We start from the raw sequence: 18,026 nt of genomic DNA, 5'->3' as shown, positions 1-18,026 counted from the left end.
CACAAGGGAGCACCCTGCAAGAAGGGTAAACCTAGAGAAGTTCTGGGGAGAAGGCCTGGATTAGGCCATGGTAGAAGAAGCTCAGGGAGGTAATGGGTGGATCTGCACAGATGTAACTTGCCCACTTGCTACAGTGTCCCTGGGATGGAACCTAGTGTAGTGGGAGGGACTGGATTATCCCACCAGCCACCGGAGAGGGTAGTATGAAACCCCAGATTTAGCAGGACAAGGACACTGGAAAGCTCTGCATCAGCAGGGTGTAAGGACCACAGGACCCAGAGTTAAGGCTAGAGACCTCATGTACAGACATTTGGAGAGGTGGTGGACTTAAATTGTGACCTGGTCAGAGGACTGAGTTATGGGAAGAGACACCACTGCCTGATAGTTGGCACAGGGTGCTAGAGAGGAGGGAGCCTGCTTTGCCGCTCCCAGCCACAAGGGGGTGTGACTGCAGTAAGTGAGCTCTGTCACAACTTACTTTGCAGTATGCCCCCATTCTCCTTTCTGAACAGGCATGAATTGCATGTACAGTCCCATCTGAATAGTGCAGGGGACTTTATCCAGTTTCTTCCTTCAAGGTCTTGTACCTACTCTGAGAGTACTTATGACACTGCACCCTTCTGGCAATGTGTAGTGTAAATACCCAGGTAGCCCTCTAGCATGGCTATAAATAGCAGTGTAGATGCTAAGGCATGGCTTAGGTAAATAGAGATGTGAGTACATACCCTACACAATCTCTACTTGTTCAAGCTGTGCAATTTTTTTTTTTAGCCGTCTATTATTCTGCTGTCTCCCCATTGCTGGAATCTTTCCCTTCTGAGAGAACTGTGTTGGAGAGGCAGCTGGGAAAGGCTAAGCCTGCCCCCCCCGAGCCTTCCACTGACATGTGGTTATATACTGCTGTGTGATGCATCAGGCTTTCCACTGTGGTGCAGAGACTACATCTACTACACACTGGTGGTGGTGGCTAGGGTTGCCAACTTACTATTTGCAGAGAACCAAACAGTGCTGCCCCGCCTCTTCCCAAGGCCCCACCCCAGCTCATGCCACCCCCCCCCCATTACTAGCACATTTTCACCAGGCTAGGGTGGGGGTGGGGCCAGGGATGAGGGGCTTGGGGTGCAGGAGGGGGCTCAGGGTTGGGGTGCAGAGAGTGAGGGCTCCAGCTGGGGGTGTGGGCTCTGGGGTGGGGCCAGGGATGAGGGGTTTGGGGTACAGGAGGGAGCTCAGGGCTGGGGCTTGGAGTACAGGAGGGTGTTCAGGGTGCAGGCTCCCTGCAGCACTCCCCTCAGGTGCCTCCCCAGAAGCAGTGAAATGTCTCTGTGGCTCTTAAGAGCAGGGGCGGCCAGGGAGGCTCTGTGCACTGCCCCAGCCCCCATTGGCTCAGATCCACAGCTAATGGGCGCTATGGGGGCAGAGCCGGCACTCAGGGGCAAGATCGCGGAGCTTCCCTAGCCAACCCTGCACTTAGGAGCTGCAGGGATATGTCACCACTTCCCAGAAGGTGCCTGAGGTGAGGGCCACAGGGATTCTGCACCCCAAACACCCTCCTGTGCCCCAGCCTGCCTGGGGCCAACCAGACTTTTAATGGCCCGGTCAGCATTGCTGACCAGAGCTGCCAGGGTCCCTTTTCAACCAGGCATTCCAATCAAAAAACCAGATGCCTGACAACCCTAGTGTGGTATGTGGAGTATATCACATCACCAGCTCGAATGTAAACTTCCAACTCCAGAGGGCACATGGGTGCCAGAACAAGGGGGCCCGGAGGTCATGGCCCTTCCACTTTCAAGTAGAAGGGCCTAGCCCCTTGCCCCTCCTTTCTCACCCAAAGACCCCCATCCCCAGCCAGGCCAGAAGCTGGAGCCTGGCCCAGAGCAGCTGGGGTGGAGGAACCAGAGAGCAGCCCCAGCCTGTGTCTCCCTCCCCTGGGTCCCCTGCCCAGGGCATATGGAGGGTCTGTGGCTCTCCACAGCTGCCAGGGTGGCTCTTTGGCCCCCAAGGCTCTGTCGTGAGCTGGGTCTGGGTAAGAGCCACATGGGGAGCTGTGGACCCTCCACTTGCCCTGGGCAGAGGGCCTTGGGGATGGGGACATGTGCCAGGGGCTGGTTTCAGCCTCCCCCACCCTGGGCAGGTGAAGGGGCCTGGGCTCCCGGCCCAGCTATGGCTTCCGAGCTGGCCAGGGGCTGGGGGGGAGAGGGAGGTAGGAGTGGGGCCATGGAGGGGGTGGGGCTTCATGCCCCCCCCTTTTAGGAAGACTCTGTTGCCCCTGGGTGGACATACATATGCACACTAGCTTCGAGATAGCACACTAAAAAATAAATGCAGCCCCCCCGTCCCCCACAATTCAAATGTGTATATATACCCTTAAAGTGAGCTGTGAAACTGCTTTATTCCTTGCATTAATACGTTCTGATCCTAAGAACACTGTGTGGTGTTTTTGGTATATGCTAGTATTGATTTTATGTGAAGTGAAAACCCTTCATGTCCTTATTTATTACATCTTAACTGTAGGGGTATAGTATACAGAGCAGTATAAACAAGTCATTGTATGAAATTTTAGTTTTGTACTGAGTTCACTAGTGCTTTTTTACATAGCCTGTTAAACTAGACAAGTATCTGGAAGGAGTGTGCTTACTCCCCACCCCGGTTGAGAACCCCTAGTTTATAGTGTACAGTACAAGTTGTACAAGACACTAAATGAACTGTATAAAGCGATCTTCATCTGTTGCTTTTCTGGCAATGTTTTGTCTTATAGCTTTCTATGTGCTACTTTGCTTTCTAGTACTATCCTTCCATCCTCCGCAGCGTTCCTTTAACTACAATGTGAAAAGTGATAAACTGTGTGCCCGTTTTCAGCATTCAGACAGCAGGTCCAAGACTTCCCTTCTCCTTACCCTCTGACCCTGAAATTGGGTATGCCATCTTGCTTTAATGGTTAATAAGGAGGAAGTGCAGCCTAGCAGGTAGGGCACTGTACTGGGACTTAGGAGCACTGGGTTCAGTTCCAGGCTCAGACACAGATGTCGTCATGTGTGACCATGACCAAGTCACTACTCTAGCCTGTGCCTCAGATCCCCCTCTGTAAAAGGAGATAATACTTCACAGTATCTGAGTGTCTGTCATTCACAGGGGAGATGGGGACTAGACTAATACATAGGGATTGATCATTTGCATGTGAGGAAGAAACAGAGCAGGAATCTGATACTTCTGGGACAAGAAAAAGTGAAATATAGACACAACAATATTGCTTAAAATATGGATGGCAGGGAAAAAGCAAAAGTTAGTTCACTGACATGTGAACTGTTCTCACATGTCATAGCTACACACTGTCAATATTTCTCTTCGCACACTCATGATGCAGTGTAATCCTCTCCTCCTCCCCCTCCCAAGACCAAATGTGAGATGAAGACACCCTCTTCTCCACCCCGCCCCCAAATAAATTAGAAAATTATTTGTTTGGAAAGCTGTACACTTCATTTGTCTGAGGCAAATAACACAATGACAGCAATATACTGGTTCAGCATGTTGAATCTATATGAACATTTTAAGAATTTTTAAAATATTTGTATTGCAGTAGCATGTAGGAGCTGCAGGCATGAACCAGTACCCCACTGTGCAAGGCAGTGTATGAACAAAGAAAGCCCCAAAGAGCTTACAATCTAAATATGGGTAGTGGTGTATTGACAGCCTAGGGGTGCGAGTCCCCTCTCATCCACAGAACAGAAATAACATGGAAAGCAGAAGTACCAGATTCCTTTCTCTTCCTAGCCAATGTGCTTCAACTCTGATATAGAGGACTCACTTCTAGGTGCATTCAGTCTCAGTCCTTGGCATCTGCTGAGACTGCCAGCAAGGATGCTAACTAGTCCCCAGGGTGGGAGGGTTGTGATTAAGTCAGTAGTCTGCTTGATTCTGCATTTGGGATACAAACTCTTCATGTTTTGGGGAGAGGGTCTGTGATGGAGGAAAATGAGTCTACGAAGAAGTTCAGTTGAGTGGTGCTTACTGAATGCACTTTAAGACTCTTCAGACCCTGGGAATGCAAACAAAGATGTATATTTAAACTGGGGGGAGGGGGCGGGCTTCCTCCCCCCTTGGCTCTTTGTGGCCTTCTTCCTTGACATGGGTATGACTGAATCAAGATCCCATGGTGGAGGAATAGGAAACTTTAAGCCATAGGTTCTCTGTCACATCCACATTCCAGGCCCAAATTCCTACTGATCTCAATCACCTCAACTCAACACAATATTCTTCTCAGCTCTTTTGTGCAACCTAAAGCAGCAGCAGCTTTAACCACCTGGCTGCTGATATTTGAGCAAGGCATTTCCATACGCCCAGAGCTGTGATTTACATTGTAGTAAAACCTCTGTCTTATCAAGCCACCTCTTGGGCCATAAAGTAATCTGAAAAGTGAGGGAATAGGTAAAGCCCACACTTTTGATTGTCCCCTGATCATGGATCTAATTCCATTCATTGTGAACTCTAGTCTGGGTGATCATAATTTAGGGAATCGCAGACTTGACAAAAGCCTGACACAATTAAAATGGTCATTCTCTGTGCAACTTCAACTATCTCAATACAGGGCAAAATGAAGTCTCTGTCTTGCTCCCCGACTGGCTGTGGGCAGCAGTGTTGCCACACTTCTACTACCTCTGACTGCTTTCTTCAGAGATGAGCAAGGTGCTGCAATCAGATGACTAGCCAGGCACCAGACTTTCATGCTGGATACTTTTTAAAGCAGTTCTCCCCACTGTAGTGTCTGAGCACCTCACAATCATCAATGGATTTTAGCCTTACACCCCTGTGTGATAAGGAAATCTAGTCCCAGTTTACACATTGGGAATGAAGGTGCAGTGTAGATTAGGTGACTTGCCTTCCTGTGTTACTTTGGGCTGTTGAGCAAGGCCTTGAACCCAGGTTTTCAGATCCAAATCAGTGCCCTTCCCACCAGACCATCCTTTGTACCCTTACTTTTTGTCATCTTATATACAGGTCTACACTTTCAGAGCAGACAAGTCGGAGCTTGCAGTGACACGAGCTACTGTTTATATATTGCTTCTGTGGCTGATGGTTTGTGGCATATTTATTATTTTTTTTCTGCTTTTTCTCTTGCTGTCTTGTGTGAGGCATCTAAGATGTCAACCACAAATAGATAACCACTAAATAATAGGCCAAGCCTTCACTCAAAGAAAACACCTAAATGGGGTTTTCAGAATTTGACATGTTATCTGAAAACCTGAGGACTGGCAGAATGACTGTAAGAAGTAACTAGCATTAAGAACAACCCTTCTCCCCAGACTGGAGTGCACATGTACCTTGTAGTATCTAGAGAAGAACCTGTAGAGGGTACTGCCATTGCCACTCATGGGACCAGCTGGCAGAGGGCACTATGAGCTGATCCTGCCAAACAGTGGCAAAACTTGCATTGACTTCAGTGGTAGCAAAAAACAGTCCCTGTGTGTATCTTTAGCTGATAGAGAAGGTGTTGGCTTCCTTCAGAAGTTACTATCAAGGGTACAGTGTAAACTAAAGGGCATTGCAATGATTTATGATGGACAGCACACAGGCTAGACCTAGGAGCCTGAACCAGGCAATTAATGGCACTCTGAAATAGGAGAAGGTCTTATTAAACAGCACATATTCCTGTGCTATCATAGTTTTAGAAAGGGAGGGGGTGTAATTGTGATGATGCACTTGAGTGAACTGTTAAGTATTTGCCACTGGATTCCTTCAGAATTCTAAAATCTCCCCCGTCTTTTCAATTAGGTTGGACTCCCTATAATCAGCCCTTAGGTTGATAAGCAGGCAAGGGAGTAATACCAAAGATAGAAATTTGACTCCAAGTGACTGACCTGTGAAAAAAGAATGTTGGCTTAAAGAAGTAGTGGTGAAGTTTTTCAGAGCCATATGTCGAATACTGTGAAATATACAAAGCATACATGTACAATTTGTTTGCAATTTAGGAGGCTTCAATTTTCAGCCTACTGTTTCAGTCCTAAGTGTTGTACTTTATTTACTGATCTGTGCAAAAGAAAAGTGAAATGTGACGTAGCCTGGGGCTACCAAACACTACTTCAATGTTTCTTCTTCATACCCATACCTCCTCATTAAGCTAAGGCTGCTGTGAGCACAAGTAGGAAGAACTATAGATCAGAGAAGGGAGGGCACTCAGTCATGAAATGTATATTAGTAATTGCAGGAGAATATATCCGATATTAAGTGGCTAAAATCAGGTGTAGTAAGATCTGACTCTTCCCCCTCCCCCCACCCTTGCTCTTCAGTACAGAAGCTTCCCCCTTGCGACTGCACTTCACCCATTGTTGCCCCCTTTCCTCCCCCAAGCTGTATAATTGTTATGACATGACAGCATTTGGTACAGATTCACGTATCAGTACCACCTTCCCTTCTCCCTCTATCTTGTCCTTAAAGAAGACCAGGCAATGGACCTCAGATCAGTGACACGTCCACCGCTTCTTCAAACACTTCACGTGGGAAGCCATTCAGAGGCATGATTGCTGAGCCACAGACCTGGAAAATAACTGTCATCAAGATCTTTGCATCCGTTAAAGGAATTTCAGCCCACTGACATTGCTTTGCCCCCACTTTTTTAAAACTAGGTGTTCTTCACAATACAAAACTAAAGAGTGGTAGTTCACTTTGAGGAGGCTGTTGGGTTATAGTTGATAACGACTAAGCCAATGATTTATAAATGACTTTTCCCCCCCTAGTTTAAAAATATTTCAAACACTAGCAAGGTTCTGTAATATTCCAGCTAGGCCAATTGGACCATAATCCTATGCCTGAAGTTGGAAGCAGCTGTTGGCTCAGGTGGAAGTTTTGTTTTAAAAATAGGTCACCTACTTGTCAAATCTTCCTTTCAAAAAATGTAAATGCTTTTATAACAAAGCAAACACGATGCATTCCCAAAGGGGATGTGCTGTGTTTGTGTACATGGCAATACATCAGCCTTTCTCATTCTTACCTACCTATTCAAAGAGGATGGTTTTCTGTTTCATGTGTATAGTTGCATGTTCCTCATTCCTGCTTGTATTTTCACCTATTTCAGGAGTCATTTATCACATTGGGGTGTGTCCCCCACAAAGGAGAGAACCTGTGAGGGAGGGGGAATTTGTAAGAGAAAACAAAGCAAAAGAGAACCCTGCAGCAACATCCTCTTCACACTGTCATAGGACACTTCAAAAAGATGGGTGTAATAAAAAATTAATGGCAAGCTCAGGCGGGCTTCCTAAATAGGGAAGCAGTTGCTGGAGAAGCAGCAGGTAACACTGCCGCTGCTTTCAGTTTCTTAGATCAGAATTAGTCTAGTTTCAGACATGTTGATTTAGTTGGGATTGGTCCTGCTTTGAGCGGGGGTTGGACTAGATGACCTCTTGAGGTCCCTTCCAACCCGGATATTCTATGTTCTAGGGATACACAGACTGAGCAGATGCTTTTATTTACAACACAGGTCCATCCCATCCCATCTCCTTCCTACAGTTTCATGATCATGGGCACAAGCTGTCTTTTTTTTTTTTGACAGGGAGCCTGTCATCATTCAAGAGTAACACAACAGAGTATTATCATTCATTTTTCTCCTTCTAGGTGGTTTATATGCTGCCAGAACAGCAAATCTAGCTACTTAACCTAACATGCATAGGTGTAAAACGGGTTCTCAAACTTCATTGCACCATGACTTTCTGACAAGAAAAATAACTACATGAGCCCAGGATGGGGGGACTGAAACCTGAGCCCTCCCAAGCCTTGTCACCCCAGGCAGGAGGGGTGGGGCTAAAGCCCCAGGTCTTCAGCCCCAAACTGGGGGCCCTGTAACCTGAGTCCCACCACCCAAGACTGAAGCCCTAAGACTTCGGCCCTGGGTAGCAGGGCTCTGGCTTCGGCTCTGGCTTCAGCTCTGAGCCACAGCAAGTCTAACGCCAGCCCTGGCTACCCCATTAAAATGGATTCCTGACCCATTTTGGGGTCTCGACTCAGTTTGAGAACTGCTGATGTAAAAATCAAATATATTTCAATTTAAAACCAAAAATTTGAAAAATCCATTTCTTCCCTACAAACATCTGAGGTCAGGATGCTGTGTTCCCTTCCAAGTGCGGATAACAATGCAGAAAACACAGCAGAGTCTTACTTGGGTCTCACCAGGTGTTCTGAGTGAAGAAAGAGCTGTCTTACCAACAGCTTGTTTTAAGACTCTTGGTTTCTTTTTCTTTTAAAAAAAAAATACAGAATCATAAAAATCCAAGATGACTTGTCTAAGCTATTTATACATCTCCCATCAACATTGTATCTGAATATCTCACCACATCCTTGTGAGGTACAGAGATAGTTCCCCCATCTATAAAATGGGAAAAATAGTGAGGCACAGCAGGGACTTAGGGCCAGATTCTTAAAGGCATATAAGTCTCACTCTCATTGACTTCAGTGGGAATTAGGGACATAAACACTTTAAATCTGGCCCTAAGTGACTTGCTCAAGGTCATTCAGGAAGTCCTATGACAGAGCAGGGAACCAAGCCCAGGTTAGTACCCTGATTACTGAGCCAGCCTTCCTTTCAATCTGTCTGGTGTAATTAGACCATCTAATGCACCCCCTGCCAGTCTGAGGTTGTTTGCTATCAAACACTTACTAACATTTTCTCCAATCTAGTTTTCATTGCCCCAAGCAATGGGGCATCTGCTATTTCCTTTGGAAAATTATTATTCTGCCATCAAATCTCTTCCTGATATTTACCCTGTTTTAATGTCCTTGTTTGTCATACCCCTACATATAACCATCAGTACTACTTCTTCTCCCTTCTAGTGTTTGCGCCTTATAACTTTTTTTATGGGATCATAGATGTATAGAACTTGAAGGCACTTCAAGAGGTCATCTACTCCATCGCCATATGTTGAGGCAGGGTTAACATCCCTCCCCCCCTTTTTTTATCACTTAGAAACGCTGCCTATTACTAACTCTTCTAATCTTTTCTAATCAGTCTTTCTAGACATGTACTTAATTTTGCTTCTTTTCGAACTCTCTAACTTGTCAATATCTTCCCTTGCCATGAGGTTCCCAGAACTGAAGGCAATCTGCTTGGAGCAGTCGAATAGAGGGAAATTTACCTATTACCCCTGAGATGTATTAACTTTTTTTTTTTCCCCATCTAAATTAGTTTTGTTTTTTCTGCTTGCTTCCTTTTTCTGTTTCCACCCACCTTATTTCTTGGTGTTTACATTGGGAGGAGTTGTGATGTCACCCACTAATGTAATTAACATGGCTTTTACCTCCTTTTAAACTGTAATAGGGATGGATATAAAAAACACTATCTATGCCCCCCTGTAAGTGTGCAGTCACTTACACTAGTGTAGAAGTGCTTATTCTAGGTTGAGAAGTGAAACAAGCTATACCAGTATAGGGCATCTTTATGGTAACTGCATCTCCACTAGGCTTTTACCAGTATAACTAATTTTAAAAAAAATCATAAGCCAACGTATCAGGTATTCTAATATTGTTTGGATTAAAATAAAATAATTATACATATTTTTCCTTCAAGTGTAACATAATGCTCCATTAAATCTGCTGAACTGAGGCAATATAAATGGATGTCCTTAATAAAAGGCCAGGTATAATGTTTTCCCACATTACTACACAGAAACCTTAAACAAAAAATAAGGTCACTCAAACAGTAATGCATTACTCACACCACTGTACAAAACCTACTATAGACAGGATCCAAATAACCTCGAAAAATTAGTCCTTTCAGAAGAATGTTCTAGGAGTGGGATAATCTGTTTCATCAGCTTATGAAAGCAAGCAACAAGGCTGAAAATGCAGTAATCACTACGAACTGAATGAAAATACTAATCTGTTTCAATATATGGTGCTACATGTCCATCAGATGGTGGTGATTCAGTTACTAGTTTCCTGGGACTGAGTTCCTTAGAAGTGGGAATGAGAAACCAATTTTTATAATGGACTGAATTTGAACCCAGACATGAAGAGGGTTGTGTGTCATCACCAGTCTTGGGATATTCCAGCCCCCATCAAATGAGCCTTTAAAGGGGACAAGTCTTTAGCTGAAGTTCCAGGACCTCACTCTTGAGAGAGCAATTGAAAGTCATTGTAAAAATGTTTGCTTCCACTTCAAAGCACATATTTATGTAGAGGCAATATTCTGAATTGGGGTGAGGGAAGAGCAGCTTGGAACACACATTCCAGCGTGGTGTACTCCCTGTTTTGAATTGAAAACAAACACTTTAGACAGGCTACTGGGCCTTGCTTCTTGGATGAAGCCAAAAAGGAGGCAGATTTTTAAGGTTTCCATGATAAACTTTCCAAGGTCCTGTGACATCAGACTTTTAAGGTGACTGTACTACATATTCCAGGGGTCGGCAACCTTTCAGAAGTGGTGTGTCGAGTCTTTATCTATTCACTCTAATTTAAGGTTTCCCGTGCCAGTAATACATTTTAACATTTTTAGAATGTCTCTTAAGTCTATAATATATAACTAAACTATTGTTGTATGTAAAGTAAATGAGGTTTTTAAAATGCTTAAGAAGCTTCATTTAAAATTAAATTAAAATGCAGAGCTTCCCGGACTGGTGGCCAGGACCCGGACAGTGTGAGGGCCACTGAAAATCGGCACACGTGCCATAGGTTGCCTACCCCTGGCATATTCTATTGCTGGTTTTGAGGTCTCTACGAGTTCCTCTTTGATTTTACTGTCTTAAGCAGGGGTGCTGAGAGCCATTGAACCAAACTGTAAACTCTGTATATAATGGAAACCATTTCAAGCCAGGGGGTATGACGGCACCAATAGTCCCAGCTCCTATGGTCTAAAAGGTCTGCTCACCAACCCACAATGTTTCAGTTTTGCCACATCCATCAAAGGGGATGAAACTGAACAGATCTGTGACTTTCATGTATAAGGACAGGAACTGTGATCCTAAAGCATGTGGTACCCACAAGCAGAGACATGGCTTTAATCCTTTTATTTTATTCCAAGCCCTATAATTTAGAAAGCCATGTGTCAATTACCAGCCTAACCAAATCCTTAATGATAGTGATCCATGAGAGACAGCCTTCTGCCTCTGCCCTTCCCTCTCCTCCTTTAAATCCTGTAAGTTAATCACTAAAGAATTGTTTGATCAGGCAAGAGTATTAAATGCTAGAAAGGTCCCCTCACCAGTATTAATTAATGTATTCAAGATGCCATCAGTTAGGCTAAAGAGCATCAAGCCTGACAGGACTGTGGGAGGAGTGAACTGTCCCAGCTGAACCTTGGGAAAGAGAAGCTGAGTTCCAAAAAACTGGAAGCAGGTAAATTTACAAAATAATAAAACTTGATCCATGGGGTACACAACAATGAAAACCTATGTACAGGATAGTGATGTAGTAGGGAAAATCTAACCTTTGAAATAGAATATGGAAAACAGCACTCAGGGTTTGAACAACAACTATAGTGAAATCCTCACTATTGACTGGGGAATAGCCACCACTTGCTTCTGATTTCCCAAGTCTGTCTGCCAGTGTGGGGAAAGGAAAGTCCCCTAAAGGAGGGTGATCATTGTGGATCTCTGAGTCCAACATGCTGCTGACACACAGCTTTGTTCATCCAGGAAAGGCTACAGTTTCTTAAAAGGAAGAGTGCTTTCCTCTGCCCTGTTCTCTTAAACAGCTCAATCACTTTACTTTGATATCCATTTTCCCTGTGTTTTTTCTCTAATTTAGACTGAAAGTACTTCACAGCAGGGGTGTACTTTCATGAATGAAAAGCGTTATGTTCACTAGTTGGTGCACTGTAAGTAAAAATAGTGGTGATACAAGCTGCAATTAAATATTAGACTTTCGTAGTGCAACACAGGGTTTTTTGGGTGGGGGAGGGAGAGAGGTGTAGCAACTGAAGATACGTGTTTACTATGATTATACGTTAATGGGGGAGAGAGACCATGAGTGTTCAATTTAAAACTTCTTTCCTCCTCCTCCTCTCATTCCTTAGGCTCCTCATACTTTACTTTTTCTTTATGCTCTTTCTTTCTCGCCTTGGAAAGGCTTCTCTGCACATTCTTGGATTTTAACCATCTATCTTCTGAGTTAGATTGCTCAAATTAGATCATGGTCTGGGACCTTGTCTGTTAGTGTCTTGTGTACGTCTGTTTACACTCAGTAATCCAATCAAGTCAGGTAGTCTCTGAGGCTGCCACCTTCTTTGCCAGTACATAGCATACTTAGAGTACACTGATCAATAAATGAGTGATAGTTCTGAGCTAGTTTCCCTTTTCCATCTCCCCTTGGATGGATTTTAAGCAGTTCTGATTAAGTGTAAAACCATGACTGAGGGTATCATCATATAGGGAACCACAGACCTTTGTAAATGTTGGGCATTTATTAGAGAAAATAGCAACAAGTTACAAACTGAACAGACTTTCCTCCCCAGTCTCTGCTCCATCTTTCTCTGTTATCAGAGACCACTCCATGCTGGAGTTTTCAGAAGAGGTGTAGCCTGTAGGCCCAGCTCCACAAAGGGATTTAGGCCCTAAATGTAGGAGCTTAAGTCAGATTTAGGGGCCACTGTGATCCACAACCCCCATCTGCTGAGCTGCCACCTAAACCTGCAGGTGCCTAAACTTACTCCGCACTCACATTTGTGCTGTATGAGTTCCCTAGGCACCTGTTTCTGCCCCTGGATGTGCACACTGCTGCCTGACTCTAGGCATCTGGACACCTATCTCCCACCTAAGCCCTGTGCGATCAATAAACCAGCAGAAGATCAGCAGTCCTTTGGCTACCTTCCCCATGGGGCCTGATCCAGCAGGTGTGATCTGACCATGCTTACTGGATTGAACCCTATTCAAAATCCAGGAGGAGGTGGTCATGCTACTTCACTTCTAACTTATAGCATAGTGGCTAAAGCAGTCAATGGGCCAGCAAGAGCATGAGAGTGACTGATTCTTTGGCCGGCTGCTTAGGGCACCCAACTGGAGGCAGAAGACCCAGGGTCTAGGTCCTTTGCTCCATTGACTCTAGTTATCCAAAGTGGAACAACCTCAATAGGAGAGACCAAGGGAGTCCCACATCAGAATACCCCTGTAGCCCAGTGGCCGGAGCACTTCTCTTCAATGGGGAGACCCCGGTTCAAATACTCAGGATGTAGTCGGGAGAATCCTAACCACTGGGCTAAGAGTCTTAAGGGCACTGGTGTTTCTTCCAAGAGCGGTGTAGGTGTCTAAGCTGTCTGACTCCAGGAGTGGGGTTCTCTGCTGTGGATTGCAAGCAGAGGTAGGCACCTTCCTTCAGCCTAGATTTGGGCACCTAACTCCATGAGGGGGGGGTTTAGGATACACCCCTCTTGTCTGTAGGCACCTGTTTATTCCCACTCATTGTACAGGCAGGCTAGGGGCCTAATTTAGGCTTTGTGAATCCCATTGTTCCAGTGATTTTTTTTTTTTCCCCCCCAGGTGCCTAAAAGTTAGGCATGGCAATGTCCAGCATTGCAACACAGGCCCCTCTGTGGATTAGGGCTACAGACTATCCAGTCTACAACATCTGTCTTGAGATTTGGATCAAGATGGAGCATTGCATGCTCGGAGCTACAGAGAATTTTGGCCTGCTAGCTCTAGCTAAGCACTGCTAACCTGAGGCATATACAGAAAATATATTGAGTAAACTGTATTTTCTGTTCTTGAAGATCCTTGTGGAGATTAGGACTGATTATATTAAACAATCATTCTGCATTTTTTTAAATAGCCTGAGGATGTTTCCTTTTTCAACTGACAGCAATCACCTTCCATTAAGCTGGCAAGAGTCAGGAAGTCTGCTGCACCTCACCCAGTTAGTTCTGCTTGACCTCCCACTTGACTCTGTTACACCTCGCCTGTGATGGAGACCATGAACTGCTCTCAGGTTTCCACTTGAGTGTTGAAGTGTTAGTCCCATAATCCAGTGTGCAAGCGGCCAGTAAAATGGGTGCATGAGGCACAGGGAAAATTCCTGCTGTAACAGATAAGTCTCCGGCAGTCCCCGGCATGCTGATCAAAAGGTGCAGAAGAAGGTCAAGATTCTAGATAAGTAGAATGAGTGTTCCGGGAGAGTCCTATTATGTCCTCAGAGGCAGAGTGTTGTAACTTGTAATCCTCTTTTTATTTCACTTTGCATCAACAGAGATTCCTTCAGATTTCTGCTTCGTCTTTTGAGTTTCCTGCTCTAATATCAGTTCACATGATACAAGTACTATGATTATTGGTCCAAATTACTAAATTGAATCTTAGTTTCTGGTAATACAGACATTATCTATAAAACAATTGGCAGTGCTTTTTAGAAAATCTTAATTCCTTGTGATCCTAAGCCCAGTGTAAACTTCCAAGGGAAACTTCTTAAAATTCAAAACTGAAGGAGTTATTTAGTTGTCACTTAGAATTTAACCCCACATAAAATATAAAGAAACATGGGCTGGAGTTTTTGGGCACTTGTATGGCCTTATTTATGTGCCTTGGTATGCTATGGTAACTTACAATCTATACGATAAAGCACATATTTGTGCCATTTTTTCCAGTTCAATCATCCAAAATATTTTGGTATTATCTAACTGGAAGTATTGGGATTCATATAATTGAATTCATTCCTGTCAATTTTTAGGCTGGCATGGCATGACATGGAGATGGCACGATCTCATGGACATCCACACTGCGGTATTGCTTTCCCACCTATAAGACCTGGCAGGTATAAGCAGAGTCACTTTGTGCTGATGCCCTGTGTTCCTTTTAGAGACATCCTAGATAGACTAGGAATGGTTACCCATTGCCACTTTCCTGAGGTCACTCAGCTGTGGAGTTCTGCACTGACCTATTTGTTCTGTTTAGCATCTCTGAGGCCACAACGGGAGGTTGATATACAGATACCCAGCTCTTGGCCTCGGGCAGGAGACTGGATTATAGGCAGTCAAGCCTAGTGGTCAGAGCAGGGGTCAGAACCAGAATCCATGGTGTGGGTGTTGAGCAGCCATTCCCTCTGCAGATACTGGGTTATAAACAAGCCACCTGATTGGCTAAGGCAATTTGGGTGGTTCTGCTATGGCCCAGCTGCACTCATTAACCTGCCACCTCTCATTCCTGACCGCCACCTTCTCCGCAAATGGAGTCACGGACTCTCCCTAGCGATTCAGTGTTAGGATGAAGTGTAGACCTGGATGAAGACCGGTCTCTAAACTAAACATAGTGAAGATGGAAGTGATGTTGATCAGAAGTGGGAACTAGTTTGAGACCTGAAAAGGCAGGTTTATATAAAGGATTTTATGCCTTCATGGAAGATCTCTGCCCTTCTTCAGTGGTCAGGGTAGTACATAGTCTCCAGCCCTCTGATTCTTCACTAATCCAGGATACCCAACTAGCAGCAATGGGCAGCTAGGTTTTTGTCACCTTCCACTAGTCAAATGTCCACACCATTCCTCTCCAATGCAGACCTAGTGACAGTGATTTATGCATTTATCCCCTCCAGAATAAACACGAATGCAAAGTACCTGTTTGAGCCACAATAGTTCATGGGCGTCCCAGCTGGTGCAGCATGGAGCACCCTATTCCTTACCCAGGGATGAATAACATGAACACATCACCAGTGGTGCTCTGCCATCAGTGGTAGTTAGCAAACAAATTCCAGATCTGTTTCAAGGTTCTTGTCCTGCACTTTAGAGCCTGAAATGGATTAGAGCCCCTTTTATCTCAGTGCTGGAAACAGTCACTATCTGCTCCCCATCATGTTTGCTGTATTCAGCAGAGGCACTTCACTTGAAATCTGAGCTTTTGACAGTCAACAGCAGGGCCTAGGACCCAGGAATTCACTCCTCCAGAAACTCAGGTTGAACCTGATTTCAGTGTATCCTGCAAGACCCATTTTTTTAAGCTAATGTTTCCTCGAACAACCATGTTATCTACTGGGCCACAGATGGAATCTCCCAAGTCCCAGTTACTATAGAAATCTGGAGGCTGAGCCTATAAAAATGCATATAAATAACTGATGGAAAACCATGCTCTAGCCCAGTGGTTCCTAAACTTGTTCTGCCACTTGTGCAGGGAAAGCCCCTGGCAGGCTGTACTAGTTTGGTTACCTGCCACATCCGCAAGTTCAGCCGATCGGGGCTTCCAGTGGCCGTGGTTCGCTGCTCCAGGCCAGTGGGAGCTGCTGGAAGTGGCGGCCGGTACGTCCCTCTGCCCACACAGCTTCCAGTAGCTCCCATTGGCCTGGAGCAGCAAACCGCGGCCACTAGGAGCTGCGATCAGCCGAACCTCTGAACGCGGCAGGTAAACAAACTGGTGCCAGGAGTTTTCCCCGTCCAAGCAGCGGAACAAGTTTGGGAACCACTGCTCTAGCCACACAAAATATGGCTGCTGCAACAATTCCTGCACAGGACATTATGCTGCATGAACAGAGAGAGAAAGCAATTTGTCATTATTTCTATTCTGCTAGTAACCACAATGTGATAGATGTCCATATATATATAAGACATTAGGTCTGATATTCAGCTGCTGTCAATGGAGCTATGCCAATTCAGGTCTTCTGAGGTTCTTAAATCAATTTACACATCTTAACTAAGCCCCACACTAACCCCGTGAAGTAGCTACATAATAATCCCTGTTTTACCTGGTGAGGCACAGGGAATATCTGATGTGGAGTGACTTGCCCAAGGCCATTCAGGAAAGCTGTGCCAAAACTCCCACTGTTGTATTCTAAATACGAGATTATCTCTCCAGTCTTCACATAGTGGAGGTATGAGCATTGTAGGACAACTATGAATTACCTTGATTACCCTCTTAAATTTTGCACCTAATAGTAGCTGCATCCATTTTGTTCTCCAATCCTCCCTGCTTTCTCAATGCTATCTAATTTTTTAAACTAGGCATGAATACTTTTTTTTCTTTATATGTTCTACCTCAACCAGAAGTTATGGAGCTGATATGGGGAAAATTCTATGGCCTTTGTGCTGCAGAAGGTCAAACTAAATCCTCATGGTCCTTCTGGCCTTAAATTTATGAATTATTGCTTCTCTGGTAAACCAAAGGAAAACAACATTCTAACTTCTGCTGTAACTAAATTCTCCTTTATTTTGACACAGCAAATGACTGACTCCTCATATGTCTTCTGCTCCCCTGAAAAGTCATAATCCATGCAAGTTTACTTCCAGTACATAGCTTCAGAATGTTAGTGACATCATACTGACTTTCATGCACAACACACAGACATGCCATCCTCTTTTTTTCTTTCTTAGTTGCTGTTTGCATGCACCAATTATGATTAGAAAGGAAAACCGGTTCTATAGATGTTGCAGAGTAAAATGATGAGGGAAATGACTGTTTTTTGCTTTCACCAATGAGCGATAGGGGAAACACAAGTGGGAAAATAAATAAGCTGTCAGGGAAGAAAACAAACAAGCCCAGGGAAAACACACAAGCTAGAGAATGGTTTACAGGAAAATTTCCTCCCTATGCTATTATGCAAGGGCAAGTGTGTTTTTTTTTTTGTTTTTTGTTTTTTGTTTTTTTTGAAGAAAAATCTTTCATTGTGGTCTCTTTAATGTTCTAGATGAGGGGTGAGCAAATTTTTTGGCCGGAGGGCCACATCTGCGTGGAGGAATTGCTTGCAGGGGGTTGGGGTGCGGAGTGCAGGAGGGGGCTCATGTCAGGGGTCTGAGGTGCAGGAGGGGTGCAGGCAGGGGGCTCAGGGCAGGGAGTTGGGGTGCAGGCAGGGGGCCTCAGGGCAGGGAGTTGGGGTGCAGGCAGGGGGCCTCAGGGCAGGGAGTTGGGGTGCAGGCAGGGGGCCTCAGGGCAGGGAGTTGGGGTGCAGCAGGGGGCCTCAGGGCAGGGAGTTGTGGGGTGGGGCGCAGGCTCCAGCCCGGCGCCGCTTACCTAGAGCGGCTCCGGGGTGGCAGCGGCGTGCGCCGGGGCCGGGGCCGGCTCCCCGCTGGCCCCGCTCCGGAAAACGGCCACACCGCGGCCCCTGGGCGTGGGGGGTGCAGAGGGCTCCGCGCGTTTCCCCTGCCGGTG

General features: G+C 45.3%; 1 long non-coding RNA gene across 1 annotated transcript; it reads right to left on the bottom strand.

The window, feature by feature from the left end:
* Nucleotides 1-6,356: 6,356 nt before the first annotated feature.
* Nucleotides 6,357-17,978, bottom strand: LOC140908237 (uncharacterized). Its single transcript, XR_012157814.1, has 3 exons — nt 17,889-17,978; nt 6,987-7,111; nt 6,357-6,528 (listed from the first exon to the last, which is right to left on the bottom strand). It is a non-coding gene; the product is annotated as an uncharacterized lncRNA (long non-coding RNA).
* Nucleotides 17,979-18,026: the final 48 nt, after the last annotated feature.

Source organism: Lepidochelys kempii, chromosome 3 (assembly GCF_965140265.1).
Source record: "Lepidochelys kempii isolate rLepKem1 chromosome 3, rLepKem1.hap2, whole genome shotgun sequence".
Classification (NCBI taxonomy): domain Eukaryota; kingdom Metazoa; phylum Chordata; order Testudines; family Cheloniidae; genus Lepidochelys; species Lepidochelys kempii.
The sequence above is the reverse complement of the archived record's forward strand: the minus strand, read 5'-3'. Positions and strand labels throughout refer to the sequence as shown.